Source organism: Felis catus, chromosome D3 (genome assembly GCF_018350175.1).
Source record: "Felis catus isolate Fca126 chromosome D3, F.catus_Fca126_mat1.0, whole genome shotgun sequence".
Classification (NCBI taxonomy): domain Eukaryota; kingdom Metazoa; phylum Chordata; class Mammalia; order Carnivora; family Felidae; genus Felis; species Felis catus.
The window spans coordinates 64635119-64642608 of record NC_058379.1 but is presented as its reverse complement, the minus strand read 5'-3'; the positions used below and the strand labels follow the sequence as shown (position 1 = coordinate 64642608).

General features: G+C 38.4%; 1 pseudogene; it reads left to right on the top strand.

Moving 5' to 3' along the window:
* The first annotated feature begins 5681 nt into the window (after positions 1 to 5681).
* LOC101100422 lies at positions 5682 to 6675 on the top strand (annotated as a pseudogene).
* Positions 6676 to 7490: the final 815 nt, after the last annotated feature.

Below are 7490 nucleotides of genomic sequence, written 5' to 3'. Positions count from 1 at the left end.
AATCAAAACAGCATGGCACTAAAACAAAAATAGACACATAGATCAATGGAACTAAGTAGAATCCAGAAATAAACCCACCCTTATATAATCAATTAATCTTCAATGAAGGAAACAAGACTATACGGTGGGGGAAAGACAGTTTTTTAATAAATGGTGTTGGTAAAACTAGACAACTACATGCAAAAGAATGAAACTGGATTACTTTCTTACACCATCTACAAAAATAAACTCAAAACGGGTTACACTTAAATGTAAGGTCAGAAACCATAAAACTTGTAGAAAATAGGCAGTACGCCCTTAGTGATCAGTCTTAGCAACATTATTTGGATGTTTCCTCAGGCAGGGGCAACACAAACAGAGGTAAACAAATAAGACTGCATGAAACAAAAAAAAATATGCCTTTTTCATAGCAATGGAAACCATCATCAAAATGAAAAGACAATCTACTGAATGGGAGAAAATATTTGCAAATGATACAACCAATAAGGAATTAATATACAAAATACATAAAGAATGCACACAATTCAGTATCAAAAAACAATACAATTCTTTAAAAAATGAGCAGAAAATCTGAACAAATATTTCTCCAGAGAAAACACACAGATGGCCAATGGACCCATGAAAAATGTTGAACATCACTAATCATCAGGGAAATGTAAATCAAAACTACAAAGAGATATTACTTCATACCAGTTAGAATTGTTAGTGTCAAAAATACAAGAAATAATAAATGTCGTTAAGGATATGGAGAAAAAGGAACCTTTATGCACTGTTGCTGAGAATGTAAATTGGAATAGCCACTCTGGAAAACATTGTGGAGTTCTTTTAAAAAAATTAAAAATAGAAGTACCATACAATTTAATATTCCACTTCTGGATGTTTATTAGAAGAAAACAAAAACATTAATTTGAAAAGATATATGAACCCCTATGTTTATTGCAGCACTGTTTATAATAAACACAATATGGAAGCATCCTCAGTGTCCATTGATAGCTGAATGTGGTGTGTGTGTGTGTGTGTGTGTGTGTGTGTGTGTCAAATGTATGTGTATGTTTTTAGATAAAACATTAGTCATCCATAAAAAAAGAACAAAATCTTGCCATTTATATCAACATGAATGGACCTAGGAGTTATTTTACTAAGTTGGACAGAAAAATATAAACACCATATGATTTCACTTATGTGGAATCTAAGAAACAAAACAAATGAACAAACAAAACAGAAAAAGACTCATAGATACAGAAAATAATCTGGGGGTTGCTACAAGCAATTCGGGTGAGGGGGTTTAAAACGGACAGACTTCCAGTTATAAAATAAGACATGGGGATGCAATGTACAGCATAGAGAATATAGTTAATAATATTGTATTGTGTGGTGAGAGATGTGTGGTGAGAGATGAGAGCTGGTGTGGTGTGGTGAGAGGTGGTAGCTACATTTATGGTGGTGATCACTTCGCAATGTACATAAAAGTTGAATTAGTATGTTGTACACCTGAAGCAAATATAATACTGTATGCCAATTATACTTCAATAAAAAAGAGACATTATTACTGTATTGTTATATGTGTTGGATGTGTGCATCATTTCTAGTATTGCACATAACACTTATTAATAGGTTCAGTTTTGATATTTTTTCTATGCAGATATATTATAATGTGTTTGAGTTTTTATGAAGATATAATATGCAAAGACATTATTTACCTAGAGATACTTATATAAATAATAATTAGGTAGAAATGTTTATTATTTAATCAAAATGTAATTAAATTATTTTTCTGTTAAAAAAATGAACGACTGATAGGTTTACTTTTGGGTATTTGCCCTTGCTGTTCCTTCTACCTGGTTGGTTCTTCTATATACCCTAGTTGGCTTACTCCCATTGTCTGCTCTAAAGACATCCTATCATAGACCTTTGCTTGCACCACTGTTATCCCTGGTGTAAAATATATTTGTGTTTATTTTCTGTTTCTTTCCCACAAGAATACATATTTCATCTGGATGATGACCTTGTGTTGTTCACACTGTCATATCCCCAATCAAAGGCAAGTTTCTGACATATAACATGGGCTCAAAAATTTTTTTGAGCAATTTTGTCAAAGAACAAATGCCTTTGTGCTTGCTCTTTTCCATAATGTCTACCTTGTTACCTATTTATTCCACATAGCACAACCTATACCTCACTCCCATGTGAAACATTCTCTAACAGTTAACTATTCTTCCCTTGTGTCTATTCTTTCTAACTATATCCATACTACCTATATGTCTATGTGAGTGTGCATGTGTATTGCTTTTAATTTGTTATTTGCCTTTGGGCCTCTGTTAAAAGCTGGAAATCCTTGGAGGATAGATGCTGTGCTTTATTTATCTCTTTTACCAGATACAAAGCATTTAGTGTCTATTTCTATCCTTTAATCACATACAGTAATTTGTGGATATGGTTAAGCAGGAGTCAGATTATCACAAACACCCAAGTGTGTAACTATTATGATTCCTTCCCTTTCTGTGAAACATGTGAAATCACAGAACAAAAAAGAATGTGGAAACTGTTTTCTGCCAGCAACTTGTATTCATACCACTTTCTGACTGCTATCATAAAGACTTCCAACAACCCAAAATAGTACCTCATGTGGAAAGATTAGGGACAGGGCTTTTAAGAATCTCTAAGGCACCCTATCACCCAGAAATTACACTACTAGGTATTTATCCAAAGGATACATAGATGCCGATTCGAAGAGGCACGTGCACTCCAATGGTTATAGCAGCACTATCAACAATAGTCAAATTATGGAATACTACTCAGTGATCAAAAAGAATGAAACCTTGCCATTTGCAACAACATGGATGGGACAAGAGGGAATTATGCTAAGTGAAATAAGTCAGAAAAAGACAAATATAATATGATTTCACTCATGTGAAATTTAAGAAACAAAACAGATGAACACAGGGAAAGGGAAGGAAAGATAAGATAAAAACAGGGGGGGGGGGGCAAACCATAAGAGACTCTTAAAGACAGAGAACAAACTGAGGGTTGCTGGAGGGAAGTGGGTGGGCGATGGGCCAAATGGGAAATGGACATTAAGGAGGGCACTTGTTGGGATGAGTGCTGGTAGGTCTTGTATGTAAGTGATGAATCGCTGGGTTCTACTCCTGAAACCAATACTACACTGTATATTAACTAACTTGAATTTAAATAAATACATTTTAAAAAAAGAATCTCTAAGGCAAACACCTGCCTGCAAGGTGTTGCCCATTTACACATGAACCTAAATAAAATATCTTCCAGTCCTTAAGGTTTAAGCTCCCTCCTTCAGTGAACAGTCTTCCTCAGCAGCCTCAATTTTTGGAGAATCAGAGGACTGAATGTCTGTGCCACATAGTTTGGCACTCAGTGATATTTGGTTATTTGTTATTTTCAATGTGTAGTATGTCTGCATTGAGTAAACACAACAGAGTCTTATTTGCATAATATCAACATTTAATGTATTAATGGAAGTCTTTGATTCTATTTATCCTCCCTAATCATAAATCCTATATTCTCATGCACAAATAGGTTTGATTTGATTCAATGTAGACACACTCTTAGAACTCTGGTGTAGAGTTATGATGACAAAGAAAGTAAAATAGTATGCTATGCAGCCTTGCTTATAATCTCATTCCAGAGCTGGGACAGATACACAATGAACAATGTAATGTGATACTGTTAACAAACTTGATATAAAATTTAAGCAAAATAGTATTTCAGAATACCCAAAATTTTAATGAAGCCTGTTGTGACCAGCAGAGTCTCAGTAGAAGAAATTGAAATTGTCATCAACCGTGAGAGATGGGGGTGGTATAGCTAGACAGTTATAAAAGGTTAGGACATTAGGGAAAATGAGGAAATAAAACCTTAGGGACAAGGAGATATGAGGGAGCTCTTTAGCATAAGCGGTAGATAACACAGATAATATATAAAAGCAATACAAATAATAACTTATAATCTTCAAAGATTATATTTTATTACTATAACCTATTAAGTTGGTGGCAGGGACACAAGCAAGTGCCTGTTTCACAAACAGAGGCAGCATGTGGACCTGGATGATGACCTTGTCCTACACAGGAGCCACTGTCCTTTCCTTCATTTTTGTTTTTCCTGCCCTGAAATCTAAAGAGAAGTAAGTGTTTTCTGAGTCTCTGCTAAAAAGAACATTCTGGGGGTACCTGGGTGGCTCAGTTGGTTGGGCTTCTGACTTTGACAAGTCATGATCTCACGGTTTGTGGGTTCAAGCATCTCAGGCTCTATGCTGACAGCTCAGAGCCTGGGTCCTGCTTTGGATTCTGTGTGTGTGTCTCTCTCTCTTCCCATCCCCTTCTCATGCTCTCTTTCTCTCTCTCTCTCAAAAATGAATAAACATTAAAAAATTTTAAAAATAAAATAAAAATAACATTCTGACCCCAGCCCTTCATGACCCTGTCAATGCAAAGATAGTAGTCTTGAGTGCCGTTGCCTCCTAAATTTTGTGAATTTGTAGGGTGTAGATAGAGCAGACAGAAGAAAGACAGCTTGGAGGCTACAAAAACCTAAAAAGAATGCATGTCCAGATTTCAGAGACTGAAGCATACTTGATTCTTACAAAAGCTAAGAGCTGGACGGAAGCACTCACTCCCCAGATTCCTGAAAACACCAAAGTGGAGACTCTTGGTATTAGGGCAAGAAACACATTTGAATTTTGTGTGTCTGTATGTGCACATGTGAAATATATATGTATATGTATACATACATATACACACACATTTATATGTGTGTATATATATATTCAGTTACATATTTAACTGAATACCCTGCTTTTAAATAAAAGGTACTCATCCTAAAATATATTTGGTACAAAATAGAAAATAATTGCTCACTCGAGCATAGGCATTTGTTTAAACATTTAACATTATCGGAAATAGTAACATATACCTCTGATACCTTACATAGAAAATACTAAGAACACATAAATTTCTATTGCTAACCCAGGATTATCCTCAGAAACCTTCATGGCTATAATGAGAAGGACACTGAACTGGCCTTGAGGGATACTGAGGCATAGATGTGTGAATACCTGTTTACTAAATGACACAGACCAAAGATAAAATAGCAACAATGAGTGGCTGCTTTAAATCATCTGCCTTCCTTTCACCCAAGAGTGATGGTAAGCTGGTGGAGTGATGCAGGAGTGGTTTGAAGACTGGCTTATAGAGAGACATTTTGAGCTCTCTTCAAAGACCATGTCCATTGTCAGGTGGTTTGTGTTGTTCTTCATTCGAACCTCCACATGAATGGAGACTGAGGGATCGTTTAATTACACTGGCAGGAAAAGTACAAAAGGAACTCCCAGGAAGCATCAAGACTATCCCCATGCTTGGAGACAGAAGCACTCCTCAACTGTCCTACAGTGTGTACAAAGGAGGAATTGTTACCTCCATTTTCACAATTCCAATCATTACAAATCTGCAGTTAGGATGTTCCTACTTTTGACTGGACTCATGTTTCTTATTGTCTTTTGCTCAGAACTTAAGAGGCAAGAAAAAATAAATAAAACATTTGAATAAAACCTAAACATTAAAAGTAATCTATCCTAGCCCTCCTTTCTCCAGGCATCCTTGTGAGAGTGACATCATCTTTAAACCCTGCATGGCCATCCCTGATGCACCGCCGTGATGCCCAGGGAAGACAGGGCGACTTGAAAGTCCAACTACTTCCTTAAGATCATTCAACTTGTGGATGATTATCCAAAATGGTTCACTGTGGGAGCAGACAATGTGGGTTCCAAGCAGATGCAGCAGATCTGCATGTCCCTCCACGGGAAGGCTGTCATGCTGATGGGCAAGAACACCATGATGCACAAGGCCATCCACAGAACAACCCAGGTCTGGAGAAACTGTTGCCTCACATCCGGGGAAATGTGGGCTTTGTGTTCACCAAGGAGGACCCCGCTGAGATCAGGGACATGCTGCTGGCTAAAAAGGTGCCATCTGCCACCTGTTTTGGTGCCATAGCCCCATGTGAAGTCACTGTGCCAGCCAAGAACATTGGTCTGGGGCCTGAGAAGACTTCCTTCTTCCAGGATTTAGGCATCACCACTAAGATCTCCAGGGGCACCATTGAGATCCTGAGTGATGTGCAGCTGATTAAGACTGGAGACAAAGTGGAAGCCAGCGAAGCCACACTGTTGAACATGCTGAACCTCTCCCCCTTCTCCTTTGGGCTGATCATCCAGCAGGTGTTTGACAATGGCAGCATCTACAACCCTGAAGTGCTTGACATCACAGAGGAGACTCTGCATTCTCCCTTCCTGGAGGTTGTCCGCAATGTTGCCCGCCTATGCCCGCAGATAGGTTACCTGACTGTTGCATCAGTGCCCCATTCTATCATCAATGGATACAAACGGGTCCTGGCTTTGTCTGTGGAGACTGATCATACCTTCCCACTTGCTGAAAAGGTCAAGGCCTTCTTGGCTGATCCATCTGCATTTGTGGCTGCTGCCCCGTGGCCACTGCCACCAGTGCTGCACCTGCTGCTACCACAGCCCCAGCCAAGGTTGAAGCAAAGGAAGAGTCAGAGGAATCAGATGAGGATATGGGATTTTGTCTCTTTGACTTATCACCAAAAGCAACCAATTCAGCCAACTTTATTTGTGAAACAAGGAAATAAAGGCTTACTTCTCTTTAAAAAAAAGTAATCTATCCTTTTTTAAAATTTTTTTGAGAGAGAGAGAGAGTGAGAAAGCGAGCATGAGCTGGTAAGGGTCAGAGAGAGAGAGGAAGACATAGAATCAGAAGCAAGCTCCAGGCTCTGATCTGTCAGCACAGAGCCTGACGTGGGGCTCGAACCCATGGACCGCGAGATCATGACCTGAGCTGAAGTCAGACACTTAACCACCTAGGCCACCCCAGGCACCCCTATCTTCATTTTTTATATCATACTGACATAAGACAGTATGTTTTCCCATTGTACAAATAATTCAAGGACAACCAATGAGCAGCTAATCCATTCACATACTTAAGCACTCCATTAGAAGTTGGTGCCTGGGAACAGGGCCAGCCCCTATCTTACAGGCTTTTCCCATTTTTGAATGTATTATGTTACCAAACTGAGAGACTCATGTTAGGGTTTGGGGAACCATGAAAAACAAACAGAAGGTGGCTAGAAACTTTGGACTTGAAATAACTATGGACTTACACACACACACACACACACACACACACACACACACACACACACTTAAAGTGGTTGGCCTTTGTAGCCTCTATAGACGACTTTTCTAGGATATAAGAAAGATTAGCAATTAAGAAAGAATTAGATAGCAGGTTTCCCTTAGAAAAGATACATAAGAAAGTTATTTGTGTACATAGAGAACACCCTTGCATGCCGCTATTCCAGAGAGAACACAGAAAAGTAACATATTTCAAAATATCTGAGTTTTAGTTGGGTGGAGGGGGGACAGAAGAGAGGGAAAGGTCTCCAAG